Genomic DNA, 16,264 nt, shown 5'->3' on the forward strand with positions numbered 1-16,264 from the left:
GTAATGGTTCATACCTCCATTTTACAACCTGCTATTTATTCAATAAAAACAACTATTAACTTTCTTTCTGGCTGAGTTCCAGTGAACAGTTATTACTCCTGCGAGCTATCGCAGATGCCAAAGGAAATTATTGAAACAGTTCGAGCAAACAAGACACTTGGCGCATCCCCAAGATATCAACTATTCACTAAGATAAGATCTTTAAATATTATCCCTCAAGTAGTTCAGGCATTTTTCTTCCCAAAGCCTTGTTGAATAATTGTCGCTTGGAGTTTATTCAATATGTTTACTTTAATATTGGATTAAAATGTTAGTTTTTACAAACAGCTTCATTTTACGATTTATATCTTACTGTGATAATGTGTTGCAGTGCCCACCTAGACCAGTAAATACTCCTGTGGCATTTTAAAAACTGATATATTTATTGTGGCAAAAAATTATAGAGGCTCTTGTGGACCAAAAGCTGATTATATCACATGTTTAAATTTAGGATGAAAGGTCAAGCAATGCAAGAGATGCCAGTAGATGACATGCAACACAGTGCAGAACATAAGCAAATCCATAATAAAGTCTAGGATGGCCATCTGTTCTACCTTATGGAGGGCTGCCTCCAGAAAACATGACCCATTTGGGGCTAGAAAGCCTGGTTGTAGGAGTTAAATTGGGGTTGAAGGTCAGGATCATTCAGAAGAGAGAATAGGACCTTGAATTTATCTTTCCACAGTTAGCTACTTGAGGTGGTCTATTCCTCATCTGGTCATAGTAATTCCCATTCTGATTTAAGGGTTTCTATTTCTATTTAAATTATACACAAATCAATAAATATACATTTGATGCCCATTCATTATGTCTTCCTTTGGGTCAAAAGGAAAGGGAGCATCATGATAAATATAGTTTAAGCAAAGTAGAATTTTCAGAAACTGATAACAAGTAGTCATGCGGCCAGCACACCATTCCAAACGCTCTTACCTTATTTAAATAACAACCAGGATATGTGTGACAAAGCAACATCAGAGTATAGTCAAGATGGTATCAGTAAAATCAGAAAGACAGAAATGGATGCTAGAGATATAGGGGTTACAAACGGCACCAGATGACACTGTCACGGGGTGACAGTTTGTAAAACACTCAGAGTTTAAGACCTACTGAGAAATGGAAATAACCTCTCATGGATTTTTGAAAATTGCTATCTAATCTGTTATGGCAAAGGCATCAGGGACTTTTCTACAAGCGTTATAGGCTTGTAAGAGTTGCATCGACATTTCTATGAAATTTGTTTCCAGTCAACTATACTCATGCTGCTGGCAAAAGCTAAATATAATATGTTTTTAAAAAATCAAAATAAGTGAAGTAAAAATGAAGTCAGAGAATATAATTACTGTAGCAGACTTCCATCTGTTATATACCATATTTTAATGTCAGCTTTTCCATACAGTATAAGACATCCAACAAGAACCATGAACTGTGTTTAAAATTGTATCCAAGATCTAAAAAGCAGCAGTGTTTTAAAGTTACATTCTCTGCTGCATGAATTGCTTGGCCACCAGAATATAGATCTGTCAGACAAGATTTGAGCAGCTGCATCATCATATGACACTGTCTTAGTCAGGACCATGTTAACAGGACATCTTCAGAGAATAACTCTTTCTTGCTTTGCAAAGCATCTTCATACCAAGGCTTTGATGTTCATTTTGAGAAAATACTTGGTTTAACTTTAAGGTTTTCCTGACAGCAGATCACAGCTTAGTAGAAAATTGCAATTTAACAACAATTTAACTGCCATGTCTCTGTGCTATGTAATCATGGGAGTTGTCATTTTACACTTCTTTAGCCTCTTCTCTCAGAGAACTCTAGTGGCTCACTAAACTATAAATCTCAGGATTCCATTGAGCCATGGTCGTTAAAGAGCTGTCAAAGTGCAACAATTCTACATTGTAGATGCTGCCTAGGAATGCCCTACTAGAAGTAGCATGGCCAGTAGCATTTCCAAACTTTGTAACTCAAAACACAAGTTACCATTAGTCTCAGTCTGTTGTTCTGATGAGAGTTGTGCATTGAATTTCCAACTTCAAGTGTTCCCTCACTTATTGCGGGGGTTACGTTCCAGGACCACCCGCAATAAGTGAAAATCCGCAAAGTAGGGATACTATATTTATTTTAATATTTATACCTTATTTTAGTAGTTAGGTGGCCTTTCCTTCACAAGCCCATTTTGCACTGTAGTTGTTTTAGTTTGGTTAGGCGGGTAGCAATTTGGTGGAGAAGGCTGTAAACCTGCAACTCCCAGGATTCCCGGGGAGCTAGTGAAGCCTTCCTGGAAGAGGGAGCGGGGCGAGAGTGCATGTGCGAAAGGCGGGTGCCGCCACGGCCTAGCTCTCCGTGAGTTGCTTTGTGTTCTTTAATTGGTTAGTTTGATAGATAGATAGATAGATAGATAGATAGATAGATAGATAGATACCACTCTTGATTGGATAGAATTAAGGTCCAAGGCATTCTGAGAGTGCCTTGGACCATAAAAAACTCTGCGAAACGGTGAGGGCGCGAAAAGTGAACCGCGAAGTAGCAAGGGAACACTGTACTGAATAGGATTATATATATTTCAAGCATCTATATACAATACATCAGTATGTACATCCCAACTGTTATACACCTGTGAACTGTGGACCATCTACAGACATCACGCTCAATTCCTGGATTGATTCAATCAGCGTTGCCTCTGAAAAATCCTGCAAATCTCTTGGGAAGACAGGCAGACAAATGTCAGCTTGCTGGAAGAAGCAAAAACCACCAGCACTGAAGCAATGATCCTCCGCCATCAACTTCACTGGACTGGCCACATTGTCCAAAGGCCCAATCATCATCTTCCAAAGCAGTTACTCTACTCTCACCTCAAGAATGGAAAATATAATGTTGGTAGACAGGAAAAGAGATTTAAAAATGGGCTTAAAGCTAACCTTCAAAACTGTGGCATAGAGACTGAGAATTGGGAAGCCCTGACCCTCAAGCGTTCTAACTGGAGGTCAGCTGTTACCAACAATGCTGTGGAATTCAAAGAGGCACGAATGGAGGGCTAAAGGGAGAAAGAACATGTGGATCAAGAATAGGTTTCAACAATCACCTATGGACCCAATGCCAAAACCCTACACTTGGAAGACAATTATACTCAGCCACGAGTGATAGCCTATGATGATGTATGATGATGACATCAGTATAGAGACCTTTTGGGTGGATCCACTTACTACATGAGGCTCACCCAAGGAATAAGCAATGTAATGGATGAAACCAAGAGCAATGCATGGTGTGACCGAGAAACATCAGAGGGCCCTTCCAGATAGGGCCCAAAATACGGGTTTTGTCGAACTTTTACCAGAGGTGTCCAAATTCTCCGGTAAAGAGGATAAATTCCAAAATTAATTTGATACCCCATTAGATCTGGGCCTTCCTGAAAAGCCCGGGTCTAATGTGCCCTGTGGGGACTGACCCCAGGACTTCAAAGCAGTCTTGGGATCAGTTCTCACAGCTCATCTTAGTTCTTTGAACTTCCAAAAACCTGGAGAAGCAAGGAGCCCCCCCCCCCCACGGCCCCTGGTGTGTCATTTCTATGAGCCAGGAGAGGCTCATGACATCCAACATGCACAGTGTTGCATGGCATCTACTGGCATTGTTTGCATTGCTTGACCTTTCAGCAAGTTTTTGCTTATTTAAGGGATTTGGGGGGGGGGGATTGGGTGGCTCCATGCCATCGCGGTACTTACTTACCATGATGGCATGGGGACACCCAACTGAGAAAGCCTGTGGCGACAGCAATGTGGGCAAAAACGGGTTACTTTAATCTTTTTTCACCCGCATTAAATTGCTGTCTGGAAGCAATGAGAGAGATTAGTGACTTAAACCAAGTGGAGGAAATTTACTAATAGTTTTAATATGAAGATTTTCACACTGCCTTTTAATGCAAGTTACTGCTTCATCAATCATGAGTGAAAGCCGAAATTATCACATGACATTGTCGTAAATTTGTTGGCAAATCTTAAGTTGACTTCTGAACTCGTTTCCAACCAGCTAGTAGTAGTAGTAGTAGTAGTAGTAGTAGTAGTAGTATTGTTTTATTTCTTACCTGCCTCTTCTTGAGGCTTGAGGTAGGCACAACATAGTTAAAAGCACACCATCATAAAACATTATATATACAGTAGAGTCTCACCTATCCAACACTCGCTTATCCAACGTTCTGGATTATCCAACACATTTTTGTAGTCAATGTTTTCAATACATCGTGATATTTTGGTGCTAAATTTGTAAATATAGTAATTACTACATAGCATTACTGTGTATTGAACTACTTTTTCTGTCAAATTTGTTGTAAAACATGATGTTTTGGTGCTTAATTTATAAAATCATAACCTAATTTGATGTTTAATAGTCTTTTCCTTAATCTCTCCTTATTATCCAGCATATTCGCTTATCCAACGTTCTGCTGGCCCGTTTATGTTGGATAAGCAAGACTCTACTGTATATATAAGTTTTGCTTATTCAATTCAATTCAATGTTCTCCCCCTTCTGTTGGGGAAACGATATTCTGGGCTGATGAGAAAAGGTCTAGATCTCACCACCACCTGAAGGTTAAAGATTTGACTATCATTCTTTGTCAGAGGTTTCAAAGTTGGAAAGTGAGCTGCTTTTGCTCAGGAATTATTGTCTATTACATCTGGAACCTCATTTGCATGACTTTATAATTACATTATGGAATAAACTGTGCAGAATGAAGAACAAATTATGCTAGACTTGTATGTCTTATTTCTATGTCCACCACCTGCGTTGTAGAATCTTGATTGCTTTGGCACAGGACCTGGGTCGTATTTTTATTTTTATACAGACTAAACATATCTCTGCCTACCTCATTGCTTTTGAAAACCTTTTTTGCTTTTGCTCATGGAAGGGATTATTGCCACACAGACAGCTTCTTGCAGCATCTGTGAAACTTCTTAAAGCACATTCTGCCATTTTCTTTTCTTGATATAAATGACACTTAGGACCTCAGATGTATTTCCTACCCTTTCACAAAAAAATGTACCACAAAGAGATATGGTGATAGAACAGGGGACTTTAAAAGCCTTAAGACATTATAGGCACTCAAAATAGCCCGTCAAAGGTTTGTCACATATATATATTAACAGGATTGGAAAAGTACAGATGAGGGAAGCATAGGTTAAAGTCTTGTATGTGTGCGTGCAGAAGGAATACTACAAGCAGCAGAAAAGCTACTAGCAGACAAATTAAAAAATATTTCATGTGTCAGATATAAAAAGATATACATATGTGCATGTGTGCCTTCATATCACCAGTCAATTTAGGGGCGACTTCATGAATTTCATAGGGCAAGTAATTTTAAAACATATCTTAAAGTGTAATTAAACTCTCTGCAGCATTATACATTGCAACTGCATCATGAACTATAATGATGGATTATTCTAGCATACGTTGAATGATTGGCCTGCATTTTATTCTTGCACATACAAAGGCTCAAGAGCAAAGAACACATAGTCACCAGCGATAGAACAAAGTTGAGGGATTATATCTTAGAAATGCCTGTGGCGTACATAAGGGTGATCAAAGATTTTTTGTTCAATTTGCATTTCAAAGCAATGTGAGTTAATCTGCACATTGTGGATCAATGTGAAGGCCAGAATATAGTTATTCTTGTGAGGTGAGAGCAGACTAGGGTTTAAATTCACACTTAGCCATTGAAACACACTAGGTGATCTTTGGGAGTCATGTACTCTCAGCTCACCAGAGCCCCAGTGGCACAGTGGGTTAAACCCTTATGCTTGCAGTGTCAGAGTTTTATATTACTTAGGTCATTTCTTATGTGAAAATGGATGTGTTTGTAAGAATCATGTCCTATCCATGTATGACCAGCAGCAATCAAGACACCTGCTAAAGACTGAGTGCTATTAATAGAGACTGAGTAAATCTTGAGTTTGTGAATGTGAATGTGAATGTTATTGTGACGGTGATGGTGTTGCTGTTGGAATGCTGTTGAAGTGGAGCTGAAGAAAGCTTGAAGATAACATTTTATTTCGCTGGTTGAAAGCTGCTGATAAAAGCCAAGGACTGTTACGTTTGTATATATTTTCATATAAATCTTTCTTTAATAAAAGACAGTTTGTTTTGGGGTTTCTCCTTAGACGAAGGGTGCAACTTCCGCAGAAGGGGTTGAATGCTTGGAACCCCAATTTGATAGCTGCGACATGGGTTATGGGCCCAGAACCAGAACCAGCACCAGTCCTGTTGTCTAGGAGAACCTGAAGGACTCTAAAACCCAGAACTCCTAAAGACTGTCAAATGTTGTGTTTGTTCAAAGAAAGATTGGAAAACATGTCTCTAAGTGGAAGTGGTAGTTTGCCACTAGAGAGACTAAATTCTTCAAACTACTCGTCGTGGGCAGTGAAATTGAAGTATTTTCTCATTAGAGAAAACTTGTGGGATGTTGTGGAGAATCCTCCGGCAACTTTGATAGCTGCGACATGCAGGACTGCTGACCTGAAGGTTGGAATGTTAATCTGAAGGTTGCCAGTTCGGATCCAAGCCGGGAGGAGCACGGTTGAGCTTCCTCTATCAGCTCCAGCTCCAGCTCCATGTGGGAACATGAGAGAAGTCTCCCACAAAGACGGTCAAAACAACACTGGGCAAGATCCTTGCAGATGGCCAATTCTCTCACACCAGAAGCGACTTGCAGTTTCTCAAGTCGCTCCAGACACAAAAAAATGTACTGGTTGGAATATTAGACCATGACTCAGGAGACCAGGGTTTAATTCCATGCTTAGCCATTGAAACACACTGGGGGATCTTTGCAAGTCACATACTCTCAACTCCCGAACACACACCCCTCCCCTTATAGGGTTGCCTTAGGCTCCTTCTACACTGCCATATAATTCAGATTATCAAATCAGATAATCCACATGCTTTGAACTGGATTATATAATTCTACACTGCACAAAGCAGATAATCTGGATTTTATATGGCAGTGTAGAAGGGGCCTCAGTGTTGCCTTATGTCAGAGATGACTTGAAGGCACACAAAAACAATTAAAGTTTTCAGTGTAGTCTTTTGCTCAAAAATGTGTATCAAAAAAAAAGAATGCTAAAAAATATGGCATCGTTGGCCCAACGGTTCCTGGAACTATTGCCCAAAAAAGCTCTCAAGACAGTAATGAGAAGGAAAGGCATAGAGATCATGGACTGACCTCATGTTACATAGTTGGAGGAAAGTTCACTCAGGCCAGGTAACATGATCCTAGGGGATCCAAACAAGCATTTGTTGAATACGTTAATTCTAATAAAGGATTCAAGGGGCAATGGCAAGGCAGCATACTACAAGAGTCCTTCTAGGCTGGGGATTGCAAAGCAACATCAAAGCATAAAAATAACAATGGGAGAAAGGAACTAAAATTAATGGGTTTGGGGTTTTTTTTATAGCCCAGTATGTATTAATTACCGTACATTTGTTTCTCACACTTATTTCTCTTTAATTTCATTCTCATAACAAACCTGTGAGGTAGGTACAACTGAAAGATAATCAGTGGCAAAAAGTTCCCTATGGCAGATTTGAATTTAAATCCAGCTGCTCCTGGTCCTCGTCGGCTAGTACCATCACATTGTATCTCTGTATGAGGCCCCTTTGGACATTCTCACAAGTGGAAGGAATATAACAAGGGGGTGACATAAATGTGAGAAACTCTGCCTCTCTCTTTACATGTCATCCTCATGTGCAGCATAATCATAAGTATCCTTGCAGAGAATTAAGATATATTCCTCCTTTAACATTATATGATTTGCAATTTTATAACCAGTAATTTTAGGCAAATCCTTAAAAGTGACGCTCTGTGAAGAAAGTATGGCAGTACGTAGGGCCCTTTCAAACAAGCCCAAAATGTTAGACCTGTGTCAGGTTTACCTGAGGCATCCAAATGTAAGGTCTGGATCTTTCCAGGTGTAGGCCCTATGGGGATTGACTCCTGGGACTGTTTTCATGATCCCAGGAGTCAATCTCCACTGCGATTCCAGTTCTTTGGGCTCAGGAGGTTGAGTGGGGGGAAAGCAGGACGTTTGGGGGAGGTGTGAGGCTTCAATCCTCAGTTTCCAGGATATAATCTCTCAGTTTCGTCAGGATTGATGCCTGTCTGGGCTTGTACCCTTCCAGGACTGAGTCCTTATTCTTTCATACTGACATTGAAAGGAATGATTTTGCCTTTAATACCCTTAATGGCTTAGGCCAGTGGTTCTCAACCTTTGATCCTCCAGATGTTTTGAACTTCAACTCCCAAAAATCCCAGCCAGTTTACCAGCTGTTAGGAATTGTGGGAGCTGAAGTCCAAAACATCTGGAGGACCAAAGACTGAGAGCCATGAAGTTAGGCTAAAAGTATTCCTAGAAACAGTTTCTTTTTGGACTATAACACTCAGAATTCCTCAACCAACATGACCACTTTTTCAAGATCTAATTACTTTAGGGAGCTAATTGTCCCATAAGTTTCCTCAGCAAAGTGCCACACTGTTGCACATCGCAACTATCGTGATCTACTTGTGAAATGGTCCCAATGGTGCAGCTACAACAGTACACCCCACCCAAGAATGTGATCATTGCACCATGCTGGAATCCCAAATTATGCAATTGTAGCTGAGTTTGTGATGTCATAAACAGGATGTCAGCTATTAATTTTAATACATTTTCCTGTTTCCCTCTTAGCATGGGAATAGTTACACACACAGGAATACATATAATATTATTTTACTCCTTGTGAGCCATGGTGGGGATGATAAGAGGAGAAATCAGAACAGAAATAATATGTTAAAACTAATAAACATTTATGAAAATGCAAAATACATAATAAGTATATAACAAAATCAAAGCTTAGATAGGGGTTGTGGTTGCGCAATGTGCTGCTGAACTGCTGACCTGAAGGTTGGCTGAACTGCTGATCTGAAGGTTGGCACCCATGAGACAGGGTGAACTCCCATCTGGCAGCCCTAGTTCCTGCCAACCTAGCAGTTCGAAAACATGCAAATGTGAGTAGATAAATAGGTACCGCTTTGCCAGGAAAAGGCAGAGAGACGCTCCAAGCAATCTTGCTGGTCACATCACCAAGAGGTGACAACGAAGGCTCCTCGGCTTGAAAATGGAGAAAGCACCTTCCAGAGCCAGAGATGAGCACTGCCTCCAGAAGCCAGAAATGAAAGGAGAAGCCTTGTCTTTATTTGTTTGTGTGTCTCATGTGATTGCAAAGGCATTGAATGTTTGTCTATGTATGTAAATGCTGTAATCCATTCTGAATCCCCTAGGAGAGAAGGGTGGCATATAAATAATGTGTATTATTATTATTATTATTATTATTATTATTATTATTATTATTATTATTATTATAAAATGGAGTTCACTCTATGTTTTATCAACAAGATAATTTCAGTTGAGCCTCTTCCATTCTGAGTCTGTGAATTGCTTTGCTATTTTTGCCCACCGACCATTCATTTGCTCCGAGCAAGTTGGCTGCAGCAAGCCATGAGAAGATGAAAGGGCAGCAGCCCCGCCAAAGGCATGGATGCCCAAAGTTACTATGTGGGGAAGTTGTTAATTCCATCCTTGCTTTCAGGAAGAGATGACTCCCAAAATATCATATTTTAACATGCAGTCCTTGGTAGCTAGCTATATAAAACACCCAGGCATTTTGCCAAGAGGCATTTTGCTGGGAGGTCAAGTTGCAAGCCCTGTGTGTCAAAACTGACATATTCCCTGCAGGAATGTGTATATATTTGATCATCCCTTTGCCTTTATTCCTAATTCATTCAAAGACAAAAGCTGTGGGGTTTTGATATGTCTCTGATCCACCTGAAATGCATGTTCACTGCTTTAAAAAGTTACTTTGGGGGATCCGTTCCCAGACCGGCTGAGACTAATGGAATAAGATCTGTTCAACAGTGGGATGCACTGCCTCAGAGTGCAGTAGAGCCCCTTTCTCTGCAGGATTTAAAACAGAGGCTGGATGTTCCTCCGCTGAGAGTGTTTTGATTGTGTATTCCTGCATGGTGTAATGGGGTTGGACTGGATGGCCGTTGGGATCCCTTCCAACTCTGTGATAATATTAATTCCATGCTTAGTGTATTGGAGAACCAGTGTAGTTTGGTTTGAGCTTTGGGCTAGGACTCTAACAGTCCATATTTTCAATTCCTTGCTCACAATTTTTTTTTTCTATTTTACCCACGTTGGTGGTTTCTTTTATTTGTGTTGTCTTCTTCCCTTTTCTTGTTGTTATTGTGAAGCCATTGTGAAATAGTGGTGTGACTTTTAGGCTAGGATTTTGGGAGACCAGGGCTCACATCCCAGCTCAGCCACAGAAACCCACTGGGAGCACTTGAGCAAATCACATTCTCTCAGATTCAGAGAGCAATGGCAAAAAAATCAATAAATACTGCCAAGGAGACCCTATAAAGAGGCTCACTATAAGTCAAGGCTGACTTGAAAGCATATACCATATCAACAATAAATAGCATATCGGGCTGCAGCCTTTAATTCGGAGATGGGGGCTTTGATTACTACTTTTGATCAAAAAGCTGAATACAAATATCATTGCATTTTAAAAACACAGGTATTATGAAGGTACCATAAAATTATTCTGAATTGTGATGGATCAGGGCACTTATACATGAAAACAAGAAAAAAGATTGAAGAAGTGGTGGGAAACCATGTATGGGTTACAAATGCAGCAAGGCAACATCTGGACCTACTAGAAAATTGCATAAGTGGAGCGGGTTGGAAAGTCTGAACAGAGCATTAGTGTACAATAATTTTCTTTTAAAAAGTAATAACTTCCTTTGCAAAATTTACAGGCAGGCATTTTGGTTTGACCTGAAAACATGAGCCCACTAGTTCAAATGTTAAGGTGTATTTACAGTACTGTAGAGAATGCACTTGTGACTCTAATAAACTATACCACTGTCTGGGGAATACTTACAGTTTAACTAGGGCATGAAGAGCAATTTAACTGCTTTAGCACAGTGAAACAATGACCCTCATGTGGCCTTGGGACACGCTGTACGGCTGCCTTCATCTACTATTCGGCTGGAAATAACAGGCCATGCATGATAATTTAGTCCAGGGGTGGACACAGTCCATTAGAAAACAACAGACAATTCTCTTCCTGAGGGGTGTGAGTGTGTCAATGTATGGCAACCCCTTGAATTTAATAGGGTTTTCTTAGGCAAGGAATAATCAGCTGTACTGCTATATTATTCATATCTGTCTGTCTACCTATCTATCTATTCATGTCATAGATTAAATAACTCTTAGGACCTTATCAGACCCAGAGAGAGAAGCATCTTCTCCCCGCTTCTCTCCACTGCTGGAATTGAATCCCACAGACCTCATCACATAATGCTTGGCAACATCTGGTTAGACTCTGTGGGATTCCATTATAGCAGCGCAAAGAAGCAAGCCCAAAATACTCATCCAACTCCTCATAGAAGGATGCAAAAAGGTAGAAGGGAAAAATGAATCTGAAGGGGGAAATGACGTGGGAAGACAGAAGACGGACCCTGGTGGGAGGGAACAGAGCCTGACAGTTCCTTCCGCTGTCCCATGCTTTTCCACACTTTCCCCAGCTATCCTCTGCTTTCCCTCTGCCCATCTGATGAGGTCCTATGATTCACTATAAATGAAATTTCAAATGTTAGCTTAAGAAACAGTTTAATAATACCTGGACGGTTGCTCCATAAGTCATCCTCACAAGGAATAGCTAGATATCGGGCCAAAAATGTGTCAAGCATTTTTAGAAGATGACATTCTAGTCATAGGCAGAATATATGACAGCTGGCAAAATGGTAAAGAGGTCTCTGCAGCGAATTGTTCTGTAAATAAAAATGCTGAGTTGGGTCATATCATCTCTCCAATTCATGAACTGGGGACTTCTTAACACGGACATTGCAAAAATAAAGCCCTTCCAAAAACCCAAAAACTGTACCTCACGATCAATAAAATGACTACAACACAGAGTCATTCTTTTCTGGCTGTTTCATTGAAGCAGAGAGCAAAGGCATATGGAACCCTAATGACCAGATGAATAATGAAAAATAAATGGGACAATTCATAGCATGCAACATGAAGGTTACATCTTTAACTTTATTGCTGTGAAGCTCCGCTCTGTAGTATATGTGTATCTTTTTTCCATTTCCATTCAATTTGGAAGATATCATTTCAAGAATGCCTGACAAATGAAACAAATCAACCCAGATTGCCTATTGGTTATGCAACCCATCATATGCTGGTACAATGAATTGCCTTGTGCGATTCCACTGCAGGGTGTTTGCAGTAACACTCATACCATTGCTGTCTGCACAGACACAGTCATCACATCTGCACTGGATTATCCCTGCGTTATTCCATTCTTTTTAAAAGGCTTTCTGTCATGGCCACTTCACCTACAATTGTTTGTAGGTGAAGAGTCAGCTAACAGGAGCCTTTAAAATGCAAAATAGAGTTCTACTGACTTACTGTAAATCCCTCTTCTTTACATGCTGTCCTTCAGAAGATATCCACCTACCCCATCTAGCATTCTTTGTTTTTAAAAGACTGTCAAACCAATTGATCTAGGCCAACATACAGGACTTCAGTTAAGCACATCTGGGAAAATTTGTAGCTGGGGATCAACAAGATGTGTTACAGTGCTTTTTATTTCCTCCAGCATCACCCCCCTGAGGCAATTGCCTTGGTATACTTACTTACTATTAGGCTGAGCTGGCCTGAATTTCAGGAAAAGCAATTATTATTATTATAAGAAGAGTATTTTCTTTTGGTATATTAATTCCAAAGCTTTCCTCTAATTTGGAAAGGCTTTTTCACAACTCAGGTTGCCAGATCAAGATCACTCCAGGCTATGATTTCCAGGCCAAAACCTCTGATAATATCATGAAGGGAGGGTCTTATGATGTCATGAAACAGTATCCATTAAGCAGCAACCACAGTAATAATGATAATGATTAATAATAATAATAATAATAATAATAATAATAATAATAATAATAACAACACACAACACACCAGACATCACAGCTGTGGAAAAGAAAAAGGTTTGGGTCATTGATGTTGCCATCCCAGGTGACAGTCGCACTGACAAAAAACAACAGGAAAAACTCAGCCGCTTTCAGGACCTCAAGATTGAACTTCAAAGACTCTGGCAGAAACCAGTGCAGGTGGTCCCGGTGGCGATCGGCACATTGGGTGCCGTGCCAAAAGATCTCAGCCGGCATTTGGAAACAATAGGCATTGACAAAATTACGATCTGCCAACTGCAAAAGGCCACCCTGCTGGGATCTGCGCGCATCATCCGAAAATACATCACACAGTCCTAGGCACTTGGGAAGTGTTCGACTTGTGATTTTGTGATATGAAATCCAGCATATCTATCTTGTTTGCTGTGTCATACAATGTTGTTGTGTCAATAATAATAAATCTTTATTTATGCCCTGCCATCATTTCCCCAAAGGGACTCGGGGCAGCTCACAGAAGCACTCCAAGTGCTGCATATAGACAGCAATACATAAGTATTTACACAATGACATAAGTACAAAAACAACAATGCACATAAAATCCCAGTAGAACCTGCAAATAAAGTTGTCTGAAGGCCTGTCTGAACAGCCATGTTTTTAAACTCACCCGAAAGGATTGAAGAGTGGGGGCTAATCTAATTTCTTTAGGGATGGTATTCCATAGCCAGGGAGCCACCACTGAGAAGGCCTTCTCTCTCATCCCCACCAACTGTGCTTGAGACGGAGGTGGGACCGAGAAGAGGGCCTCCCCAGCAGATCTTAGGGCCCGCGCTGGTTCATAGGAGATTTAGTCTCAAAGATAGGTTGGACCCAAAGCGTATAGGGCTTTATAGGTAACGACTTGCACTTTGAATTGGTCTTGTGATGTCATGAAGCAGTATCCATTAAGCAGCAACCACAGTGGCTCACAGTTAGCAATTCAAGCACATACAGTACATGTCTCCCTGACGGGAAACTGCACATAGTTGATTGATATCTATTAAACTTTACACCTGATCTATATCTATTAACATTTGCATCTGGAGAAGTAGTATATAGAAGGTCATGCAGCCAACATCTCTCAGATATTCTCTTAGGTGCTACAGGTTCCCCTTGCAAACTTTGTCAAGCTGAGAGGAAGAAATTCATAGCATCAGCTTTCATAAATCTACTTCAGTAGATGCATGGAGACTTTACTCAGTGCATCTGATGGCATGTGCCATAAATACCGATGCAGATCCAGAGTACCCACAATTAACTCTCTTGCCAGCAAACAACCCCACAAAAACCAAAGAATTTGCACTCCACTTGTTGCCAAATGGTGACCCAAGAAAAGTGAAGTCTCAGGGCAGGGTCTGGCAGTGATTCCATATTAACTGCTGTGATGCCTTCCTGTAGAATCCTGGAGATTATATACAAATCCCATATATCCATAGGGTTTTTTTTGGGGGGGGGGGGGGAGATTAAGAGAGAGAGGGAGGGAGGGAGAGAGAGAGGGAGAGAGTTAGTTCTATCATGAATCTTCGGATACCGGTGCTGCATGATTTCTATTTAGGAAGTCTTTAAACATTGCAAAACTTAGCCCATGTTTTTACAGCTTCCAGAATATAAAAATGTCAGGCAGGGTTCAGTGCCAACAGTATAGATTTACCAGTTGCTCAAGTACTTCTGGAAGTGCCATAGCCTCAGATAGTGTTACAGGGTAGTTAAGGATACATCTCGCCCCTTCTAGGAAGATGACCATTCAGCTCTACTCTTTACTCAGGGCCATGAAAGAAACCTGTGACATTTTCTGTCATACTCCACTTTAAGAACTAAAAGCTTACTTTGTGGATCAGTTTGGACTGTTGCAAATATAAACATCCATTCACTTATGCTTTTTATGGAAATGTACAGAAATATTTTAATAAATAAAATAAAAAATAGCTAGTGATAATCATCTAAGCAAATTTTATCAGTCTTCCACAGGTAATACAATATTATCTAATGATCTTGTAGGAATCACAGAAGTAATCTTTAAAAAATTATTGATTCCCTATCTCTCAGCTCTGTGATAAGGCTTGCTTCATCACCAAAGACATAATATGTTTCACTTTTAATATCTCAACAATATTGAGACTGCAACTGCAACCAGGAAATCAGAGGACATTTACTTCTTGACCAATCTCGATAAAATAGTGAAGAGTAGAGACATCACACTGGCAATGAAGGTCCGCATAGTTAAAGCAATGTTATTCCCTGTAGTAACCTATGGATGCGAGAGCTGGACCATAAGGAAAGCAGAGTGAAGGAAGATAGACACTTTTGAACTGTGGTTTTGGAGGAAAATTCTGAGAGCACCTTGGACTGCGAGAAGATCAAACCAGTCCGTACTCCAGGAAATAAAGCCCGACTGCTCACTGGAGGGAAAGATATTACAGGCAAAGAGAAGTACGTTGGCCACATAATGAGAAGACAGCAAAGCTTGGAAAAGATAATGATGCTGGGGAAATGGAAGGAAAAAGGAAGAGGGGCCGACCAAGGGCAAGATAGACGGATGTTATCCTTGAAGTGACTGGCTTAACCTTGAAGGTGCTGGGGGTGGCAATGGTGGCCCATTCCTTAACGTGCTTTGAACTAGGAGTTTTAAAGTATGAACAGGTTGTTTTTAATATGTATTGGTTTTATATGATCTGCTAATTGATTTTACATGTTTTTAACCTGGTGTTATGTGGTTGTGTTTGTCTTCTATTGCTTTTCTGAGTGACAAATGAGCCATTAGAGTAACAATGAAACTCTCAAATACCTTTTAAACTTTCAAGGCACTGTGAGGGTCTCAAATTCACTCAAATCTCTCAAATCCAATTTAGACTTGATGCAGCCTTGGATACAACCCTTGTGAAACACTATATAACTTATGATGGCCCTAACATGAGGTTGCCTGAAGACGAGAACATGTGATTTATCCAAGGTTACCCAGTGGGTTTTCATGGCTGAGCAGAGATTCAAACCTTAGTCTCCAGAATCATCCAATGCACAACATGTTATGGTTGAGCCTTCGGGCTCCGGTAATAGAAGAAGGGATCATAAGACTCCTCGAGAGTCAGACTCTTTCGAGGAGCGTGAAAGAAAACGGCTCCGGGATTTGTTTACAGACCCGACAGATGAGGACTCATTTGAGGGTTTTTCTGAGGGTTTGGAGGAAGAGATGGCCAG

Source organism: Anolis carolinensis, chromosome 5 (assembly GCF_035594765.1).
Source record: "Anolis carolinensis isolate JA03-04 chromosome 5, rAnoCar3.1.pri, whole genome shotgun sequence".
In the NCBI taxonomy this organism is placed as follows: domain Eukaryota; kingdom Metazoa; phylum Chordata; class Lepidosauria; order Squamata; family Dactyloidae; genus Anolis; species Anolis carolinensis.